The sequence below is a fragment of the Cebidichthys violaceus genome, unplaced genomic scaffold (assembly GCF_023349555.1).
Source record: "Cebidichthys violaceus isolate CVI_PGR_0920_01 unplaced genomic scaffold, fCebVio1.0.p SCAF_6, whole genome shotgun sequence".
NCBI lineage: Eukaryota > Metazoa > Chordata > Actinopteri > Perciformes > Stichaeidae > Cebidichthys > Cebidichthys violaceus.
Genome location: NW_027176816.1, coordinates 2,282,823 through 2,306,401, shown reverse-complemented (window position 1 = coordinate 2,306,401; position 23,579 = coordinate 2,282,823). Strand labels below are relative to the sequence as shown.

At 44.1% G+C, this 23,579-nt stretch overlaps 1 protein-coding gene across 1 annotated transcript in view; it reads left to right on the top strand.

The window, feature by feature from the left end:
- The first annotated feature begins 2,865 nt into the window (after positions 1–2,865).
- Positions 2,866–23,579, top strand: part of plxna2 (plexin A2) — a 179,012-nt gene continuing 158,298 nt past the window's right edge. The window contains exons 1-2 of the mRNA XM_068733107.1: positions 2,866–2,881; positions 3,911–3,992. The gene's annotated coding sequence lies outside the window, so the exon portion shown is untranslated. The remainder of the gene's footprint in view (positions 2,882–3,910; positions 3,993–23,579) is intronic.

Here is a 23,579-nt window from a genome sequence, read left to right as displayed (position 1 = left end):
ATATATATATATATATATATATATATATATATATATATATATATATATATATATATATATATATATATTACGCCTAGCAAAGGGGAATCTTATACTTGAAGCGTTATTGGCGTTACAGAGCTGTCCACAATGGTCTGGTATGAATATTGACGTGACTGTCGTATTGCATTGTTCTTGTTAGCACCCTAAGAAAGGTGGAAAGTCTCTGGATAGAACCTTCAGAGAGGGTCTTGGGTGGAACCATCACACACAGCAGGGTTCTCGATAGAACCTCTTATTGGGGTTTCTGGGTGGAACCTTTCACACATGGTTAAAGGCATAACCCTTTATATTGGGTTCAAGGGTTCCAGGTGGAACCTTTTATCAAGATTCTACCAGGAACCAAAAAAGGGTTCTCCCATGGGGACAAGCCGAAGAACCCTTTATGGTTCTAGTTAGTACCAAGAGTATATATGTGTGTGTATGTAGGAACATTGACAAAAGAGATAGAAGGTGTAATCAGCTACTTCTTCTTGTTGGGATGTTGAACATCTACATTAATGTAAACAAAATAAAAACATTAGGTTAGCCTAATTCTTCCCAATAATAACTGACATGGTTTTACATCGGAACAGAAATAATTGGCATCACATGCATACGATTGACAGTCTAGTTTTTCATTTAATTGTTTCCTGGTATTTGTTTTCTCTCTCCAGTCAGGCTGATTGCTCACACGGGTCAGAGAAGAGATGGAATGGAGTCTCAGTGGATTCGACAGGTTGCCACATTCCCTCGTGATATCTTCAAATATGGCTAGAGGGAGAAAGAATTAAAGGCATCACTAGAGGCCCCCTTTGAAACCATCCAACTTAGTATGAAATCGCTGCGTGCGAGCGCTTTGATCAGCAAACGGTCAAGCGGCAGCCCTGCAGTCGGCCATCTCGCCAACGTTACCGTTGGGAGCCTTATTCCCGGCACTGATTTGCTCACCGAACTGATCTACCTACAAAAAAGCTTTGTGCTTTGCCCCCGATTTACCCCTCTCTATCTCCCGTCACGCATGCCTCGCAGACTCACTCCCGTCTCTTTGCGTGCATCCAGCCTGCCCCGTACATTCAGAGATAAACAGGAGGTACTGCACATCACACAATCATAATTCCAGCAGTTAACCTTCTAACCCACTGTGGGCTTTGAATCCCATTAAGTTTCTTGCCTCACTCCTCTCCACAGAAACAGTCTCTACCGAGTCAGATTCCAAATGTAAACATACAAAGTGGCCAATGGCTTACTTATATCTGACAACACCCTAATGACCAATGATGTGTGCTTTGATTTCAGGTGCAGGGTGGGAAGGTGCCAAGAGTGGAAGTGGCTGAGACCGTGAACCAGGACCATCTCTACACAGCCCTCTGCGTCTGTGTGGAAGAGACGGGTCTTTGATAGAGGTAAGTGACAAGAACAGGCACACAAATATGGATATTTTAGCCTGTCACGTGATATTTTTTGCATGATTGAAAAATACATCAAATTTAAGGAAGTTTAAGAAATATATGATGATTCAAAGGCTAACTATTGTTCTTACGAATGACATTTACCTTTTTCTACAAATGATTATATGTAGATAATTAAAGCTACTCTAAGAACCGTGACTGACAACATTGTACCGTAATAACCAAGCCATCTATCAGCTCTCTCTTCACAAAAGAGGCAAAACGAGACAGTTCAGCGCAACCTGTTCTTTCAATATCAATTGAGTTATATTCCAATCAAACAAATCACAGCTTGCTACTCCAAACAGGGCCGTGAGTAATGGATTAAAAAAGTCTGTATTTGATTACCCCTGCTGTCCAGGGTTGACTAAGATCCATTTGGTAGGTAGTGCGGTGGTATTCCAATATGGACAGCCTCCAGCTATTGACCCTGTCTTTAAGTGGGCGCTGTGCTTTTAGTGTACTTATATTGGTTGTTCCACATCTTCTTCCTCCTGGCAGTTTTGCAATACTTTTGATGGCAGACGCTGGCTCCCTTTTCCCCACTCTGCATTATTGATGCATCAGAGAATGTGGATAGCCTACTTTTTTTTTGTCACAATCTCATAACCCACTAAGGACAAAGATGTAAAGGGGTTGGTGTGTTTTATACTTCAATGTCAAGAAATGACAGTAATAGAAAACATGAGGATTGTATATTTATAGATATATATCTATATCTATAGATATATATCCATCCATCTGATATCCGTAACCGCTTATCCGTTGATCCCAGCTGACATTGGGCCAAGGCAGGGTACACAGGGACAGGTCGCCAGACTCTCACACAACTATTCAGCTCACATTCACACCTATAGGCAATTAATACAAAAATATATTATGTAATACAAATGAAGGGGATGATACGTATTGGTAGCCTTCCCATTGAAATGAATACAATTTGATGCTTTCTGCAGCACAAGTAACATAGATTTGAAAGTCAGAGACAAAAAATAAACAGATGTAGGGCACTGTGCTCTGGCAAATTATAAGAACAACGTCAAGGATTCGACAACTCTGTGTTTTTGTGATTGTTTTTGTATTCTCCGAAGTTGGAACAATCCTGTGCTAATCAGTTCCATCGGTGAGTGGTGTAATAAATACATCTCTGAGCCGAAGCGAATGAGGGAGAGCAAAAGAAAATTTGAAAAATGGAGATGGAGAGAGAGAGAGAGAGAGAGAGAGAGAGAGAGAGAGAGAGAGAGAGAGAGAGAGAGAGAGAGAGAGAGAGAGAGAGAGAGAGAGAGAGAGGCTTGTATCTGAGCATGTTCACAGTTTGGTCTATAGATGGCAGTATTCTAACAGAAACAGAGCTGGATGGGAGAGTGTCACTGACATTGTTCAGTGCGTGCTGCGCAGACAAACTCTGATGGGTAAGAACATTTTCTTTTTATACATTTGATTCACAATTCCATTCTCAACTATCAATATTCATAGTCTAAATGATATAGTCGGTTATAAAGATTTCCAAATGGAATGCAGATTAATATCAGTATGAATCATTCTACAGAGAATGATCCAAACTGTAAATTATAATTTGTTTTTTTAAAAACTTCTGATATCTTTTTGGTATTGTGTTTTTTGTTCACATGTTCGCAGGGGAATATTGCACATTGCCATGTGGTTTTATGATGTTATGGTTGTTGTTTTTTAACAAAGCGATTCAAAAAAAGTTCTTCCTGGTATAATCTTAAATGTTGTTTTTTAGGACTGCGTTTCTGAATTCTGCACGAATGTTTCTAAAATGTGTTCATTATTCATGTTTTTCTTTGGGCGGAAACAGTTAACACCATAATGAGCCGGAGTGTGAGGGGGCTGGGTTTAAACGCGCAGTGTGCCAGTGGCAGGCAGGCAGCGTACACACACACACACACTCTCACACACACACACACACACTGTACTGTACATTGATGGAGCCGCTAATCTCTGTCAGTCCGGCAGAGCCCCGTGAGAAAGCAACGCTGCGGGTCTGATCCTACGCTGCGAATTTTACACCGTCGGACACGTTGGCAAGCCCGGCCACGGCTGGTACAGAACCTGCGTGTTGTGAGCAGCCTGGAGGACGCTGAATCCCGAACTGAAGGAATGTGCCGTTTCACTGACACGCGCTAGTAAAGTCACATTAGGAGACCAGCTCAGATGGTGAATGCTCTGCCGCGAAGTTTACGCACTGAATTTGCAATTACTCGCGGTGATGAAGGCTTTTTTTTTTTTTTTTTTTTACTTGAATGAATGACGCCACCGCCGCGAACAGGTTCCGCAAGCAGATGTATTTAAGGAATTGGAAGAAGTAGTGAATGTAAGATTATTAAAGCATCTCTGAAAAGCGAGGCTTTGTCCAGATAGAGCATTTTTGGAAACATTATTTTTATTTTTTTTTCCTACTGTGGATGTGAGTCCAGCGCATCAGTTACAACCCAGAAGACAGACAGCAGCCGCGCTGGAGGTAACAGGATAACCGGGATATCCAGTTTAAATGAAGAGGTGAGTGACGATCAGCGCTCGTTAAGGCTAAATGTGCAAATATTTGTTTACGTCCCGAGCGACAGACACATAGCTGTGTAATTTTGGACTAATTTCCGACACTGCAGACAGAGACATTTTTCATTTTGGGCTGCGGGCTCTGTTGAGTTAGCAGTCGGTTTCAATATATATATATATATATATATATATATATATATTTTTTTTTACACTTTGACGATGGTGAGGATGACGTGAGATCATCACATATATGATTTTGAACAGTATGTATATATACGATCATTTCAGCTACAGCAGCTTTTACGCACAGGTGTTATTCTGGATCCTGTACTGCCGTTTGTGCTTTATCCTCATTCATTAGAGTTGAGCTGTAATCTGTTCTACAGAGATGATACTATCAGTGGGCATCATTCATGCTGACATGCTGCTTCTGGTTTGCCGTTTGTAACATCTTGTTCAGGAGTATTTAATGCAGTTAGTTGACCAGTATTTTTTTTTTCTTTTCTCTTTAGAGTCTTACAATCATCCCAGTGTCTAATGATTTGTTGACCTTGATTTTGAGGGCAAAACGTCACAGACACTCTCCATAGCGTCCACATGATTCATATTCACAGAGTCCTTCAGACTCCACTTCAAACCCTTTTTTTTAGAGGTAATATGGTGACTGATGGCAGGCTACAGACCAGGACCTGTCTGTCACTGCAACAAGTGAACCTGGAGTCTGGTCCGAGTTGACTATCGTACTGCTCCATTTCTCAATTTTGATGCTCATAAAAACAAATGCACTGTGAATGTAGTTTCACACGGTCACTGATTGACTTCACGCCATCTACACATTTCATGCTGGATTTGTTCTCTTCTGAAGTGGTAAAACCCCAAAAAGCCCAAATTGCAACAAAAACCAAACCTCGTGAACAATCTGATATATTGTCGCCAACTGGCATCAATTTAGGGTTCCAGATCGGCTCTAGACCTCATCTGTCCCGATTCAGCAGATGCACCTACAAATCTTCATTCTCTGTCAGACTGCCAGCTCTCCGGCAGCCACCCGTGACAATGACTCTAAAGAAAATAAATGTTGTCTTAAGTAGAAAATTGCCTTACATTTGCATGAAAATAACTTGCATCTGCCACGGCTGTCGGGTAGCATATTAATCCCTCTGCTCGTGCAATCAAAACCCGTTCCTTCTTGGTGAGATCACGCTTCTTGTGCATGTGAAGCGTGACCCGCTCACATCATTATTTTAATATCCATCTCAAAGTGAAACAGCAGTTTGACCCCGAAGCAGCCACCAGGGTGGAAATTGCTGCCTTTGGAAGAACAAACCAGCACTCAGCATTGGTTTGATTATCACATGCTGATTATATTCACCTAATTAACTCCAAGCTAATGGGGAAAAAAAAACAACACATTCTCTGAGAGTGTGGTGATGCCGCTGAACAATCAGTCCCTCTGACCAGTTGGCTGTTCAGCAGCTGTTGAATGGCAATTTTGCACAGTTTCTGTTCGGTCTGCTTTAGTTCAAATGCATGTCCAACATTTATGGAAGCTAACCTTATGTGACACGTTTATTACCGCTAAGTCGCTCCCTTGAAGACAACATCATACTGTTAAAAATATTTCCAAAGCTGTTGTTGATAGTCTCAGTTTATTCAGAATGTAATCAATCACAGTCCGTTCGCTTGCTTTTAGTTATCATGGAGGTCTTTTTTAAGGATTCTGCTCCATGAATCATTTTCAAAGAGAGGGCTTTGAAGGCACGCCGTCCGAGGAAGCCTTTGGAGAACCGCAGCATCACATATTCGTCCAATCAATGGGGTTAACCTCACCAAGCTGGAGAGAAATTGCTGGACTAACTTAGGTTGAGCTTTGTGGTGCGACGGTTGATGTTTCCCCGCCGCTGCCTCTCTCCGCTTCACCTCTCTGTAGGAGGACGCTATCTATGTTTTCAATTGGATTGACGGTGCAGCTGTGTGGTCAGCGAGGTATTCTGCTCTCAGGACTTCTGATCTCATTCTGATTTCCCAAGGGGGAAAATACTCCGGTCTTCTTTAATAGTGGTGTTTCCAGCTGTCCTCAAACACAAGATAAATATACATTTAGTCCGGATTGTGCCGGATCTCAAACATTTCATGTTGACTCTCTGACTATGAAATTTCATCTCAAGCATCGTCTGTACAAGACTGCCTATCGCCATAGCTACCACCGCCACCGTCGGCCTCTATCAGTATGTGCGGCACACTCTGCTGATTGGCACGCGTGGCTCGAGAGCGTCCTCTGTTGATGAACAGGAAAGAGCCTTAACGAGGAGCTAACGAGTTAATTATCAGGCCACAATCCGAGCACACAGCCTCTTTCTGTTCAGTGACTTCCGCTCAACAACTATAATGACATTACTAACAATTATTATTATTATTTATTTTTTTAACTGCATGATTTGCTACTGAATGAGTTGTTACTGCCTTCCCTTCTCTGTGTGCTGCGTCACCACCAGCACTCACACAGCACACACTGCCCGCTCCTCTCTGGATTCCCCCCCTTAAGGCAGCCAGACTCACCACAGTTTAGCTTGAGAGATTTTGACAAGTCGTTACGCATGCAGGCAGAATCCTTGACCTATTTCTTAATGAGTGAATACTGCAAATGCGCTCAGCGGCTGTGTATTCTGAAAGAAGCCCCCACCCCTTCGTTTCAGCAACCCCCCCCACCATCCCAACTGTCTTTTGCTTGCACACACACACACACACACACACACACACACACACACACACACACACACACACACACACACACATGCAAACACGCCAACACATGCAGATAATGGTGCTTTTGTGAGTTCACTGACTCATTCTCCCACAGATATAGGTCCTCCCTTTTCTGTCCGCTGGAGTGTACAAATAGCGAGTGAGTGTTTGTTTTAATGCAATTGGCCTCCCGTCTTCCCTCACTGTAGGCTGTTTATCTGAACCTCTCAACTGTCCAGCTGTCGCAACAGAGATCTCAATCTCCTTGACCCGCGCACGCTCCACTCACTCAGCCTCGTTATGTGCATGTTTGTGTTTTGGGATCCGCGTGTGGCGAGCGTTGTACGTGTGACCACTGACACAAGGGAGATCTGGATCTGCGGTGACATTGATCAAGTGGAGTGCAGCCAGGGAGAACATTTAGTCTGAGAGGGGTCTGGCATCAGTGAAAAGCAGGGAAGATCTTAACTGCCTTGGCTCTCTTCATCCAACGCAGCGAGCGGCTTCCTTTACATCCCACTTGCTCTCCTCTGGATAATTGTAAACACCGGGAGTTTTTTTTCCTACCTGTCTGTTACGCTTCAAGCGCCAGATCCAGCGGTAGAGATATTCTCTCTAGGCCATGATTATCCCAACAAGCGCTCGTTTACGCTGTTGTTGGTTGTAGAGGCAGCACTCTGCTGATATGTTGATTCAGGAACTGAGAAGTCTTGTCTCTCTGCATCTGGGACATGATGACACAAAACTTTGTTGCATCGATACTGATACTCAGTTATCAGACAGGTATCGGGCTAAAATAAGCAACTGATGTTGGACAGCTTCCACATTATTACAAACTGAAAGCAACAGAACTTAAAGGGGACATATTATGCTCATTTTCAGGTACATACTTGTACTTGTACACGTTTAACTTTGTAAATGTTCAAAAAATACATTATTTACTGACTTATTTACTTAACAAGGAGGCTTAAAAGAGATATTGCTGTGCCATATCTCGTCATATCGTTGAGGTACAACACATGCGCTGTAAAATGTGGTCGGCACTTGCTGAATGGCTCACTATGCTGGCGCACGGTCATAGAACATGAGGCTGATTGATTGGTTTCACTTAAGTGTCTGCAGTGGGGGTGTCACAGTAGGCTACTTTATGGGTGAAAATTACAATTCTGCCATTATTGAAAAGAGCTTTAATAAAAGACCATAAACCAATACTTTCTATTTGAAAACATTCACTCCATTCACTCGAGATTACCCCAAAAAGTTCCATCAGGTCGAGCGAACCTAAAGTGCACCTGAGCGAACACCGGCCCCTTTTAATTCTAGCGCCGTCTGCTGTAACCCTCCAACATCGCAGCTCCAGTTGCACTGCCATACCCCAAAGCTTCAGACCCAGCTTCCATTCAATAGCCTGCATGTGACATAGGAAGGGGAACCAAATCTGAATGGCTTGTTGAACCGCATGTTTTCGGATCTTTCCAGCCCACAAATAACTCACTGGGTTGTCCTATTTCACAGGATGTGGGTTAGTACACACTCACAGTACCCGCATGTATGTGCACAAGCAGTTGTTGTTCATAATATCTCCCCTTTTAAGAGTAGAACGCAATTGATTTTCAGACTCTCTCCATTACAAAGACGAATGTTGGATCTCTTTCATGGAGAAGTGGATGATTTTTCATTCACTCAGTCCATAAAATCCTCGCCAACACTATCTGTGCCTTTAATGCATTTGGTTAAAATGTTTTCATGCATCCCAACACTATTTATCCCTCTGCTCTGTGCCAAAGAGTAAAATCTACTGTTGCAATTGATACTATAAACACATAGGTATTATAGATCTTAAGAAACGGCATTACTCTTCGATAATCCCCACACAATATCAAATGTTAGAAAACACCACAGGACTACATTTAATGGTCCGGTCATGCCGCTGTAGCTCTTTTCATCATCTTGAGTAGTTGTGCGTGTAGCCTTCAGTGACTTATTGAATCGTTGAAACCGTTTTAAATTGATGACTACAGGCCACTACATTGTTAAGTAGCAGCTTGCCCAGTATGAGCAACACATAGCACAGAGTGAAAAAATCAATGCCGCTCCTTTGCATTTCATTTTTCACAATACACAGGGAGACTAGTCTTTTTGAAATAAAAAAAAAGGCACCTTGCCTGCTGTACTGTTGACTGCGCTTGTGTTCCTTTGATAGGCCTGTTGAGAGAGTTTGATTCGTCAGGTTGCGAGCTGTTTTCTTTGGGGGTTTTTTTTTTCGTGCAAGAAGAAGGAAATGTGCGTTGTCCGCAGCTCCCAGACGAGCTCCAGTCAGTCTCATCAGAGGTCCGTCGGGGGAACGGTTAACAGTCGTCCCTCTGCCAGGCGCAACCGTGGCCAGTCCAGATCCTGCTCTCTCTATTGATGGCAGCAAGTTAGCAATGAACCCCAGTGTGCACTCTGCTGTCCCAAAGGCTTGCCAGCTTGCTGAAACAAAGCCTTTTGTGGGACCGCTGAATCCAACAGATGGAGAAATGGACAGTAAATGAAAGTAGAGGCAAAGGGGAATAAAGGAATTTAGTGGAGCATGTTTGCGGGTAGGCATTTAGGCTACTCCTTTGGGAAGCCTAACACCCTCACAATGCGATACTGGCAGAACTTAAATGTTCTCTCGTTGACATGCTGCGAGAGCGGCTTTGGGCCCCTATGTGAGTGAAGAAGGCAGTCTGCTCGCGAGGGCTCTCCAGGGCCTGGGAAGCCTTTATTAAGATGTTAATGGAACTGCCTTCATGACACATTTCCACGGGACAGGATCCCTCGCCTCTGCCATTCTTTAGTGCCTCTATCCGCCTGCCACAATCATCAGTCTCTCCCCCTCCACACAACAGCCTGTTTAGGCATTCAGCACCATCTCCACATTCCCCTGCCCGGGCGCTCTCACTCTTTATCTGATCTCTGCTGTCACAAGTCATCCTATATTTTACCAGGTGTAACAAAATTACGCGATGCCGGCGATAAGGGCAGCAATCCTGGCACAGCGACCCGTAGAATAACAAGTCTGGCTTGTTTGTTTGTCCCTGATCTTCACGCCGGTTGGTAGTCGGACTGTCACCCTGGCCAGCCATGGGGGCTGTTATGATTCCTCCAAACACGGTCAGCTGGTAGCTTGTTTTTAGGACACTACCGACACTGCTTCCCCTGATTCGCCGTAGCCCTCAAACGGCTCCCGAGGCTGTCCACTGCCGCCTGAGCAGCTTATCAAAGTAGCAACAACAAAAAGAGAGGGGAAGAAAGATCTCTAGCTTTACATACAAATGCTCGCAATTCATTTTCTTGAAAGGCACTGAATGCATTGTCTCAACCATTTTCTCTTTTCACATCCGTTTGAATATAAGTCAGTTTAGCCCGGAACCAGCAATAATCAATTTCCTGGTGTCATGGGAGGACGTGCGTTTTTTTTTTGTGTGTGGTGGAAACTTGACAATAAGTGAGCAGCAAAAAGGAGCGGGAGAGAGAGGCAGAGGGGGGGAGGGGGGGGGCTGTGTTAGACGCCAAGGGGCAGCTGTCAGGAGCAGATGACAGTGTGTCTGTGTGTGATTTGTGCTTGGCTGCTTGTGTTTGTGTCCATTTTAATTTATTAGTGTTTGACTGCATGACACATGTGTCTTTTGTGTGTGTGTGTGTGTGTGTGTGTGTGTGTGTGTGTGTGTGTGTGTGTGTGTGTGTGTGTGGAAGATGAGGCACCAGGGGAGGCAGTAAGGGCAACACGACGCTGCGCTGTCCATACTGCCCCCTGTTGATGAGGATGCCCCTGCCTGCCACTGTCACCATGGTTACTGCAGTAAAAGGGGCGCAGACAATGTGCTTGTCTAGTCTGCTCATGTGCCATAGGGGAGCCCGGCCTACAGCGGCTTCAACCCTCTGCTGTATTCTCCGCGGCCCAGTTACAACTAGGACCACTTTCAAGTCTTGGGTGGCTATTACGACCATTAGCCATTTCAAAGCAGTGTGTAATTGTCTTTCTTGTAAAATATTGACTCGTGCTAATATTTGCCCAAGAATTGTACAACTCCAGCAGGTATTTTCACAAACTTCATTTTCTCTCGGCGTACTCTATTGAGTTTTTCTTCCGATGGGGTTGCAGTTAACAAAACGCTCAAATTCCCCTGTTGTGCTCCGAGGCTCAGTGACATGTAGATACCTGCATCTATGCTCTCTTCATTGTTACTATTTTGCAGTCAGCCGTGGCTTTATCTGGCTCTTCTCAGTGTGAGGCAGGAGCGTCAACTTAGCCGAGAGGAGAGGGGAAGAAAAGAAAAGGGGGAATTCATTCCTGCGTGAGATAGCAAACAGAAAACCCTGTCTGGAAAAGTCCTCCCCCTTCCTCTTCTATCTTGTTTCTTCTCTCGTTCACACACGCACCCTCTTGATAAACTTTTTCCACTGTTGCAGACCAAAGTGGATTGAGCTAAATTGATGATGAAAGACCTCGAAACTCCCACAACTTCAAAACATCGAATGTGGCCCACTGTGGCTTCTCATTTCCCAGCGATGTTGATAGAAGCATGAAGGCAAACAATTACACCCAATGCTGCTGCTTGAAAAACTGCATAAGTGACTTGGAAGGTCCATTTTCTTTTTCTATTTTTAACTTGGAACCCTTGGTCGTGGTTGTGAAGGTACTGGGAAGGGAGGATCTTGGATGTATTACAAAAACAAAAAAACGCTACTGCTGCCAGTCCTGCAACTCCAGACTCTTTACTTTGGCCCAAGGTGATTTATAGTGTCCAGGCCGGGAGAAATGCATTCTCCCCTGGGATACCAGTTATGTTTATGTATGAGTACATGACTCTGATCCACACACTGAAGCCAGTGGGAGAAGAGGGATGAAAGGTACTTAAACAGGGAGGTAGCTTGTCATAAAGCCCACACAAAGTCTCAGGATGTGTGGTTGCTCTCCTGGCATGCTCGGGGCAACACAGTTAATAACACTTCATGAATGTAATTGCTTTCGTTGTTGATTTTGACCCCGGCCCGACCTTTAAGATTCTTGCTTTTTACACCTTAAGCACAGAGCTTTGTGGAATGTAGGGACAATAAATCCTGTTTCCTCTGGATGCATTTCTGGAAGCCCGTCTTATCAAAGGATATCAACAAAACGGCCATTGTGAATCATGCTGTACAAACTAAATTGAGCTTGGCGAATGACTGGTATTTGTTCCTGCCAGCCAAACATTATCAAGATGAATCTGTCGTTGGGGAAAGTTAGACGTTGTTGTTTCACTACTCTTACTTCCTAGCGCCCCTTCGCTATCAAAGGGAAACACTCTATGTGCTCAGTGGAACAGTGGGAGCTCGCCCAAAACGGACGCATTACTCTGCCTCTGTCATAACCAATGACATGGGGAAGCGTGACAGCAGCGTCTTCATGTAACCTGCATCGGACAGAGAGGAAAATCATTAACGTAGAGGTTAGTGACATGATGCGATATCGCGCCGTGCAAAGCGCATGATCGAAAAATCACCACATCCTCACACAAGAGCTGCAGTGTGCTGTTTAAGGAGAATGAACCGGGGTTTTTTAAGACAATTATTCGAAGTGTAACAGCCAAGCCTTTTGCTGCAGAGGACTTGCGTCGTCCGTGAAGATGTTGATTACATATGACTGCGCTGAAACGTTTGCCGGCCTGAGGGAGGCAGCGGTGGTGGAAGAAGAAGAAGAAGAAGAAGAAGAAGAAGAAGAAGGGAGGGATGTGAGTGGAGGGAGTGAGAAAGCCAGGGGACTGGGCAGGTTTGTACTTGAAAGCAATGAATGAGCAGCCTTTCGTCTTAATCTGTAACACTTAGGGATTTACACTATGAGCGCTAATGCTGTTAACCTGCCTATTCACACAGAAGGTGCATATTTCCCATGTTACTGCTGCTACAGTGCAGCCTTGGTTTGACCAGACACGCCTTTGTTTCCTCATTCATCTCGCAAGGAGCGTAAAGCGGGGAATTAAGAAGATATATATATATATATATATATATTTTTTTTTTCTCATTGCAGAAGGTATCTCTGAGCTTGTAGGTACAATGTTTACCGTTAAGCACTTTGCACAAGCCTCATTTACTCTGCCGCTGCAAGCCCTCCCCCACATTTCGCAGAGAACATGTTCAATCTGACAGGGGTGAATAGGTGAGGCGAATTTGCATTTTATTACAAAGCATGCACAATGTTTCAGGCATTATTTTCGGTGAACATACTGTTGCATACAAACAATTTGCTTCTGCAGGGTTTAAGTCTGTGTTTTTATTCACAAACAAATTTCACATATCACTGAAGAGAAACGTGTGATCAGCACAATTAAGCATTCATTTAAGTTAGTCTTTTCTTTTTTCGATGGGGTAGAATGAATGGTTTATTACGAAGCTGCTGATTAAAAGCATTTTGTGAAATCTCCTCCGTGTCCAACCTCCTCCCGTTCTTCTGCTTCCTCTCTACATTCTCTCATGTTTATTTGGGGGGGGTGGGGGGGGGGGGTGGAAGAGTGAGAAACGGCGAGAGTGAGCTCGGTGGAGGGATGCCAGAGGGGACTGGCATGTGGCTTAGATGCTGGGAAATGTCAGCACATTTTCACATTCACCTGTGTTTTGGGACCTGAGCCCACATTCTGCCGTGCATCTTTAGACAAAAAGAAAATTACAAAAATGTTTTGAAATAAGGAGTGGCTGCTGGGCAACGTGTCACTGAATATGTCCAAAGTAAAGTACACACTACCACATTCTTACTCATTTCAGCGCACACAGACACACACACTGCTTCTTACCACAATGCAAATCCTTCATGGGTTCCTTGTGGGCAGACGTTGAGAAGCCTGATAAAGGACATCTTGCCTTTTGTTTATTTTGCCAAGGCTACGGTGTTCGTGGGTTGTGTCGTACAAAGCGTTAGTTGTTTCAATGGCTTAAGGTCTGAAAAAGCTGAAATGCTGAGGCGCTGAACATGTACAGTAGCTGTGTGTCAAGGTAAACAACCGCACCTCTCTTTGTGCACGGCTCTTTGACGCAACCAATCACCAGAAGGAAAGCGAAGAAAAGAGAGTAAAACTGTCGACAGAAGGACAGCCAGACAGATTTTACTGCAGGGACATTATTTCAGCGCTGTTTCTTTACTACAGGCCGAGAGCTACAAAGGAACCTGTTTCTGACATCGTGCCATATCCGAGCTGCTTGTAACTTTTGGCAGTAAAGGATCTTAACTAGGAAATAATAAAAAGGAAAGGAAGAGTAATTAGCTGCACAATATCCAAAGCATTAGTAGCCTATTAGTAATTATACGACCATTGATACTTCATTTCTGTAAGATGGTATGTGATTCAGATGATGATAAGAATGCACATATTGGCTGCATATGACCAACCTTTAACAAAACCGATATATTGCTCCTGCAGACCCATATGTTGACCTTATGTGTGATCAAGTTCAGGGGTCACTCTGAGTAGCACTTCCCTCACAGGAAGTCCCAGTGACACGGAAGTTAGAGGGTCTTTAGCTTCTCTACTGCGAGTATTCCCAAGAGAACAGGAATATTAGCGGTGTGCAGCTTACAAGAGGGATTTAATAAAAATCTGCATCGTCCGGTGCTGAAAAAATTAGGCCAAAGTGGAAGTGGCAAATATTGCAGTGTGAATGCACAACCATCTCAGGTCGCTCGCCACTAGCTTACTGCTCTCCAGTCTGCTGAGCCATGCCATTATTGGTTGAAAAATTGGTTGGTACTTGCTTACATAAGCCCACATCATATTTTGTTGTTCAGGAAGAAAAGATTTTGATATCGAAATGTGAATAACTTTTTTATTTTATGTGCATATTTTGTTAAATAGGTGCATAATATGTGATCTAAAACTGGTAAAAAGGCATTTTTTTCCATTTCATCTCGTCTTGAAGGGTTAGCTGAATGCGCTGAAATCCAGCATGCCCAGCCTTTGATCGGAACAGGGGAAGAAACAGGGAGGTTTGGGCTTCATTACTCGTGACACTGAGTCAGACAGGAACAGGAGAGGAAGCTGGAAGGGAGGTACGGAAGTCAAAGGGACTTTGTGCCAGTCAGAGGTGTGACCCAGTGACTCCAGAGGGTTAGGTAAATAAAACTTTAGAGCTCGGGAACGTCTGACTAACTAGCTCTGCGCAGTATAGGCTTCTAGATGATGGAGGTGTGCGTGAATGCGTAATACTGCACACTAATGGGAAAAGTCTCTCATTGACTCCGGGGCGGTCCCAGCCAGACTGAAACAGTAGTGAACCAACAACAAAGTGTCCTAATTAGCCCACTTCAGCATGTTAGTCTGCCCCAGCTGCTCCTATTTATGTTAGTGATGAAATGCTGAATGGGCCTTTCCCCCCCTTCGTTACATTTTCTCAAGGGAAGCAAATAGTCGATTTTATCATTTTTCTCTTTCCTGTTATTGCAGTTTTTTGCTGGAGTATGATTATATGTTTTGCCTCTGCTGATGCAGTTTATAGGGCTGTTTTGTTTGGCTTAAAGGGGGACTGCCAAGTACCCTACCCCGTGTTTTTGCCCCCATCTCCCCCAACTACGAAATTACAGAATGTGGTGATCAGAGGAAATACTCACGGCTGCCCGCTGCCGTGTTTATGCTGACTTTTCATCCCATCCTCTGCCGCGGCATACTTATCATCGAGAGGCTTCAGTTACATCTCTCAATTTGGATGGAGAGGGGGCTGGCTCGCTTACCCAAGTCTCATTTTACTGCTTCGCTAAACCCGTGGCCCAGTATGATCGCTTTTAAAGCAGTCAAGCCACAGCGTCTCCTCTGCCTCAGCTTCATCATCTATGTGTGCGGTCTGAGGAGAAAAGTTAATGCGAGGTAAAAGCTGCCACTGAGGAATTCCGATCGCCTGGGTTTGGCATCGGTTGTACTGACCAAGCATGGGAATACTCTTTGCTTTGATTTTTTGTTTTTTTTTCCAGTTATTATTGCTCTGTCTGTCCATGTTCTTTATTACTCTCTTATTTCTCTCTTGATATTGCGCTTCCCCTCCCTCTGCTCTTTAATGCTCCTCTCTCTATTTGGCTGTCGGGTCTCTCTTTTGCACTGTGGGATCTGGTCCCTGCTTGCCTCACTTCCCTAACAATGAAGCAGATGCTAATTTAAATCATCTTACTACCGGAGATTAGTCTTTGATCAAACTTAATGCTCAGAAAGCAACTGCTGCATTCAGCTTTAACAGGGGGAGAGAGAGGCTGTGCTTGTAAATGTGATCTGGTGACTAAGGCAGCGCAGGATACTCCACTTGAGTGCTGTTACACTTAAGCCTTTTATACATGCATTTCTCTTGCCCAACATTTTACATGATGTGCAGTCAAAGCATTGTACGAATTTACACACTAGAGCTGGATTCAGACTATTCCTGCTATGAATGTCAATGCCCCCCCCCCCCCCCCCCCACCCCCCCCTTCCCCCTCTAGACCTACTTATGCGCATGCAAGTGTGTGTGATTACATCAATGACACGCTTTCCAGAGAGCCTCTCCGCTGGGCGCCTATATCAAGATGTAGTACAACCAGAATACTGACGGACAGTTGTATGAGGCTCCGTGGCCGCATATAATGGATGCTCTCCAGTGTCTGTCTGAAGAATATGGATGGCCTGACTATCTCTGTGTTATATCTACAGCAGAGCAGGGGACAGACTCAGGAGCCCCTGGCCTGTGAAAATGAGTGTGACGCACTTATTCCCAGGGTTCACTGATGTAGTGCACGAGCTGCAGTAGCTCTTCATACGGCTCTGACAGACTCGGAGACAGACAGGAATCTTGTACACTATAAGCATCCTTACACGTGTGCTTCTCTGCGATTGCCTGAGTCGACCTCTATGTCATATCAGGCTGCTTGACTTTTCTTGGTTCACCAAAAAAAAAAAAAAAAAAAAAGGTGTAGGGAAAGAAGGAAGGTTAAGGGAGCTGGGTGCAGAAAGAAAGAAAAGGAAAAAGGCACACCGGGCAAGTAATGTTCTGCGGCGTCCAAGGTTTTTCTGTTTTGCCATGGCTGTTTAAGGCCACAAAATATAATCCCAATAAGTCTTTAAGGCCGTTTCTCTTTTCCCTCCTGTCCCTGTGACTTTGAACGTAATGAGCATTGGACCTCTTCCCCTTCGGATGCTTTGCTGTTCTCTGTGCTTCGCCACAGCGGTGGACGACAACGCTCGCACAAACGCTGCTTCCGCCTCTTGCCGAGTACACAGCACAATACTCAACCTTCACAGCAGCAGTGACTAAAACCACGCACTGCTATTACTTTCTCAATACGCTGTTTTTCATCACAGACCTTCTCGGTCGCAACAACATTCCTTCCTTCCTTCCTTCCTTCTACCTCTCACTTCCCCACTTCTCACCTATCCTATAAGGAGATGGGTTTGTAATGAATGTGCTTTTTCTTGCATGCCTGTACTCTAGAGCACATGCTATATGTCACTGCTGTGACCATGCACCCTGTCTATGTTGACAGTTTTCTTAAAATTAATTTTTAAAAATCCCCAAATTGCTTATTGTATTTCAATATATTACCATATATTGAACCGTAACTCTTGTATTATGATACGTGCCTACAGTCTTCCTAAAACTTCCCACGAGTGTGTTGATATAAAAAAAAAAGTGCTTACTGTGGTGAAATGCCATACTCAACTCTCAGGACACCGGCTCACAGGAAACCAGCCGGTGCTGATTTTCCGTCATATCCCAGCCTGCACTGCATCCTGCGCGGGGTTCACACAGAACAGGCCGGAAGGTATGCATGTACGCTTCAGCACTGATCCAGCAAGTCAGACAGCCAGACAGCCAGACAGTGAGCCGGCTTGCTGTCTTGCTCTCTGTCCCATCCTATCCTGTTGTGTCCCGGCATGGCCTGGCAGCGGCTACCGCACTCTGGAGGACGATCAGGTGGATTTTTATACAGCCAGCATGCACAACGCTGAGCTAATGCTTACTGCAGCGCTCACTACTGTTTTATTATTCATATTCATTGCGAGACCTAGTTGGACTTGCATACAAATGTAGTGTGAGCTTTTCTCTGAGCTGTGGTCTGTGGCAACCGTTTTGTAACTTTGCTTCTATATTTGCTAGACTTTAACCATTTCCAGATTTAAAACAAAAATAATAATTTTGTCTGTAATTCCAGGAAGTTTGTTGAGGTAAAACACAAGTTCACCCTATCTTGCCCTAAAGCTCATGAATTACTCTTTTAGAGAACCAATTATCTTCAGGTCAATGAACTCACTGGATTTATTCATATATTTATTAAAATGTCAGGATTGTTATTAATCATTAAGTTGTAGACTTACAGTTGTATTAAACTGTGGCACATATATGGGCTCTATTCCTTTTGTTGCCTGTTTAAAATAATGATTAAGTCTGCTGTACAGAGAGAGATGAGTACCATTGTTCTGTTCTGTAGTCTGCACAGAAAAACAGTGCATTCTGCTTGCAAGGCATGTATCCGTCTGTGTGAGTAAGCACCCAATTTCCTCACCACATGCTGTTATTGCCTCTCATCCAAAGCAGATTGGGCTAAGTAGACTAGACTAGAGTAGCCGCAGACTTTATTTGTGGTGTTTTATCACCTCTGATGAAATTAGAGGGCCATCCACCAGGCGAGAGGTAGAGAGGGAAACAGACTGAAAGAGCAGGAGAGAGGCTGAACCCTTCGCTGCTCTGTGTTAATGCCTCTGTTATGTGTGCCTGAGCAGAAAGAGCTCGAAAATAGGCATTAATGGTCCACATACAGTGGTGTGTATTTGCGAGGGGGCCATTACTATGCTCAGGGTCACGGCAGGTCTTGGAACACAATGAGAGAAGGTTTCCTTCCTCCTGTAAAAAGTTAACAATAATAACACAATACCACCATTAACATGAACTGGAATTCACTGTGCTACTTTGCAGAAATGTCAATATTATTTACCAGATGACGTGTTTTTAGCGCTAATGTTCAGGCCAAGTCTTGCTACCATCGCTACTGTGAACTGACGCAGGCATCACAAGCAGTCAGCTCTTTCCTCACTTTTCCACATGAAGCCTTATCTGTGTTGTTATTTCACAGAGGTAGTCCGGCTTTGGTTAAACTCTAATGTTTGGCCTTCTTTTTGACCCTTAATTGAGTTTGGCCAAATAGACAGAGCAACAGGAGGTGTGATGTTTATACTCTCGCACTTTGTCTGGAGGGAAGAATAGCGGGTCGGCGGGGTCAGGCGGTTTAACTCCTCACAAGTGCTTCCACTGCAATAAGTCATGAGAGTGAGATAAGCGCGTGTCTGGAGCTACTGCTGGGCCTGAGCAGGCTGGGCTCGTGAGTGGACTACGACTTGCGCCGGAGCTCGGACTGGAAGAACCGGGTGACAGCCATATTTCCAAAACCTCCTATGTGACAGCGGGAAACGAGCGTTTATTTATACAGTCTTGCTGTGTTTGTCAAAATGTCCGTGAAGGAGCGTGGCTAGCTGTAAACATCATTAACCCAGCGGAGAGAGTCCCAGAGGAAACTGTCAGCTGTCCTGGATGAACGCGAGGAATAAAATCAACATGTACGCTGACACAGACGGAGACTTGTGTAGACACACACACACACACACAAACTCCCTAAAAACGAACCCATCAAACAAACACATGACAGCTGAGATGAACAAACAACCGTCTCCTGCTTTATCAGTTGACTGAAAACTGGGCTTTAACTCTCATAAGGTTCACGGAGGAGCAGAGGGTGTTTTATGTGTCTTAGCCTTGTGTGTGTATATAGTTTTTTCTTTCTGTGTCAATGCCGTGCAAGCTGCCAGCTGGGGATTAGAGATCACACATACTCTACTGTCATGCTAATTGCATCGACAGATAATTGATTTTAGTATGGAAACAGCTGCCCCAGCAACCGTTCATGGTCACATGTCTGTATTACATCATGATTCCCAATTTTAACTGCTCATTGTTGGATCACAGGCCTGGTCCATGGCTATTGTATGTCATCATACACACCATATACGTCACCTGTCAGACATATGCCTTTTTAAGCCGTGTAGCAATTCACAGTGATCTCTGGTACAATGTTTTTTGATGGAGGAGCTCAGGAGATGAGTGTGTTTCCTGCTGCGTTTCCAGTGCCTGGGTTTTAGCCAACCCAGAGTAGCCTCATCCTCTCAGCCGGCGTCTGATTGCAGAGCTAGACCAGGATATATCATACAGTCCTTAGATGAAACAGTGGCAGGAGAAATTGAAGGGATTACTTTGACTGACAGGATTCCCATCATCCTCCCTGCCCCCTTCAGAAACGCTTACATAACCGTTGAGGATTGTGGCTAGTGTCTGTTGTGTGTGAAATAACATTGTCTATATTTACAATTATATTAGTGTACATTTAGTTACCAATACTATTGGAAATACTTCCTCCACAGCCTAAAATGCTGGTATCGGCGAGTCTATGAGCGATACGATATCATGGTATCATAACATTTATAGCAATCATATCACATCCATACGGTAATGGTAGTATACAGCTGTTAAAAATAATTATAATAAAGTATAAAAAGCTATAATAATGATAATCGGTACTCTGTAGTATATGTAAGTTCGTGAAAAACAAATAGCTGTGTAGATTTTTGTTCACCTCCTTTTCTTAAAATGTCTCTGCTTCTTCTCATCCCTCTTGCTCTCTGACCAGTCCCCCCCCCCCCCCCCCCTCTCGAGTGTGCCAGCCGGGCTGTGTAAATTTGCTCCAGATAATAGTGGACGTACAGTGCCAGCTTCTGGAGTTGTGGCTGCCACTGTGGCCGTAACGGCTTGTTACCCAGCTGGAGTAATGGCTCCATGGCTCCCTCTTCTTCTCTCCTTCCCCTTTTCTTTCTTTCTGCTCTCCCTGTTTTTCTTTCATTTTTCCATTTCTCTCTCCCACACTCAAACTGGGGCCACTGTTTTGTCCTTCTCGCTCACTGCCACAGGTCATCATTCACAGTTTCTGTCCCCTTATCTCAATTCCTCTCTTGCAGTGTTTTATTGGTCGCCTTCCCCTTCTTTCTCTCTTCTCTCAATCCCTCCAGTAGTCACTGTGGCCAATGAGACAAATGATGAAGCAGGAGGGTGAGGATGAATATGGCTACTAAAATGGAAGCCAATTTTTTTTTTTTTTACGCGACCTTCTTCCTTCGTCTACCTGAACCAGCAATGTTTCACACGCTCGCTCCATGGAACGTGCCTTACTCTTACATTTCAGCTAACTGGCAGCGCGGTTAGTTGCTTCTTTATCTGCGGATTTGGCATGATTATTGGAAAGAAGGTTCGGTCCATCGGTGTCTCATTCTGTTTGGATAACTGCACACCAAAGTTCAAAGTCCACGCTTTGTTTAGCACAGTGCAGATGCAGGCAGATAAGACCTCTGCAGGGGAGAGACTGTTGATAAAGAAAGCAAATACATCAACGCAAACCAGAGCACATAGACGGCGCGCAATGGGCTAATGCTGCTGCACGCACAAACACATGCACACACACACACACACACACACACACATCATGCTGTAGTCTGCCCATGTTTGGGTTAATGTCATCTGTGTCTTCTTGACTTGGCTGCCCCTCACCAAAGCCGGTCGTCTCTCTTAAACTGTGCAGCACATAAGTGAGTTATGTAATCCGATTGCAGCAAAGCCAGACGAACTGAACTTCTCATTTATTTCATTCCAGTCTACTGCTCACAGGATGCACAATTGCCTGCTCATTCAGACCAATGCCCCTATGGCTGTCCTTTGCACCTGCTACCTGGTTTCACCAGCCAAGTCCATTTGTCTGCTTCAACAACTCTTAAATGTGCCACAAGATTTGGCCAGAGAGAAGCAAGCCGTGGTTACGCTCTTCACTTTTGTCATAGGATCACGCCGGGAGGACGCATTAACTGTCATGTCTGTACGCTCCAAGATCGGATCTTGTTCGCGTTGGGATTCGATCTGCCGGACCAGGTCTTAGTGAGGTGTGGACAGCATGTGGCCACAAAATAATTGTGAATAATTTATAGTAAATGAAATTAGCAGAGCTTTGTTAGCTGCTTTTCTTTGATAAAACAATCTCTTAAATACTATAGGGAGGAAACGTAAGCAGCAGAAATAAGGGATTTATAGGAAATAACTTGTTTTTTCACCGTTTTACAGCCTCAGCCTTTTTTTTTTTTTTTTTTACCATGAAATATATCCGTAAATATTATATACACCTAACAGTGTAGGGCTGTCTGATAAAAAGAGATCATAGCCTCTTAGGCCTCTCTGATCAAATAACATAGAATATTATACTATTCCCTTTGGATTACAGGCGATTCAGATCTTGCAGGTCCCATGTGTCTGCATATGTCCTGTCTTTAATAATTCATATGGACATGATTCATTTTCAAATTCACCAACCACAAAACACCACAGGTACTTCACCTTTTAATGTTATACGATTGCATCCTTCCACGTCCCACTTTCATTAAACCACTATATTGACTCTCACCGTGACAGGATTGTACAGCGTCGGCAACACGCTTCAGGGATAGTTAAGGTCCTCCGATTTGATCAAATGTGTGTGGTGTCAATCAAAGAGCCCGATTCAGTATGTTAGCTGAGTGGAGCTATCTGATCCTGTGGCCTCCGCTGACATCCCGCTCTATTTATTTTCTTCGCCCGCCGAGAATTCACTCTCTTCTCGCTGAGGCCCTTTACAATTTAGATTTATGGAAATACGTCGTAATAGAAAGCTGCTTTCACAGGATGACAGACAGCGATGATGAGGCGTGCGGCGCGTAGCTACTGGTAGTGGGACTGCCTGAGCGAGATCACGCCTCAGGATTCAACCTCCAATTTAATAAGAGAAGTACACGGAGGCTGTTAGTTGTGTCAGCGGAAACAAGGATTGAAGGGGGGGGGGGGAAAAAAAAGTGGGATAATTTATGAACGTCTGTGTGTGCGCCTGTGTCTATACGTGCACATGCCTTTGATTGTGGGTGTGGGTACGTGCATGTCTGAGCTTGTAAAAGAGCGTGAGAGTGAATGTGTGTGTGTGTGTGTGTTTTGGAGGAGGCTGTGGGAGGGGAAACAAAAATCATTAGAATAACAATGACTTTGTAATCTCTCTCAGTGGATTTCATAGGTTTTAATAGCAGTGTGTGTTTGCTCAAACACAGTTTGAAGTGTGTGAAGCGAGGGTGGGTGGTGCTCAGCAGAGACGGGGTTAAAGGGAAAGATTATATGCACGCGCCCTTGTTTGCGTTCAGGGATAAGCAGCTACGCAGAGACTCGATTATTCTTGTGTCATGATGGAATTTTTTTTTTTTTTTTTGTGGAACATTTCATCATTTTTGGTTTATGTTCATATGAAATAGACTTTCATATGAATTCGTTGGAGCAGTAACTCTGGGAGCTTGATGCGTAATGAAGTACTGTGACTGCTTTCAATGGGTGCAATTCAGTGAAAGACAACCGAAGGCCTCGCCGCTGGCCTCTAAACTCAGATGTCATGAGCAAGTGCACTGATATGGGTCGCTTACAAAGATGGTGCTACTAACAATGGATGCAAAGTGTTCTGTTGGAATGTCTTTAGAACTGATGCTTAATTGTGTACAAGTGCATGTTAATTAACCATGTTAATTAACCATGCACTACTGAATTACCGCTCTTTTAGCAATAGCTCACAGCCTAGCACACATCATGTCTTAAGATGGACAAAAACAACACAGATTTGACAATATGATGAGTAAAAATGAGCAACAGCAGTGAGTGCGCTACTCTGATTCCATGTCTCTGTGACTATTTCCTCCTTTTAATGTTATTTGATTTAGAATTCTGTGACGGAAAGGAAAT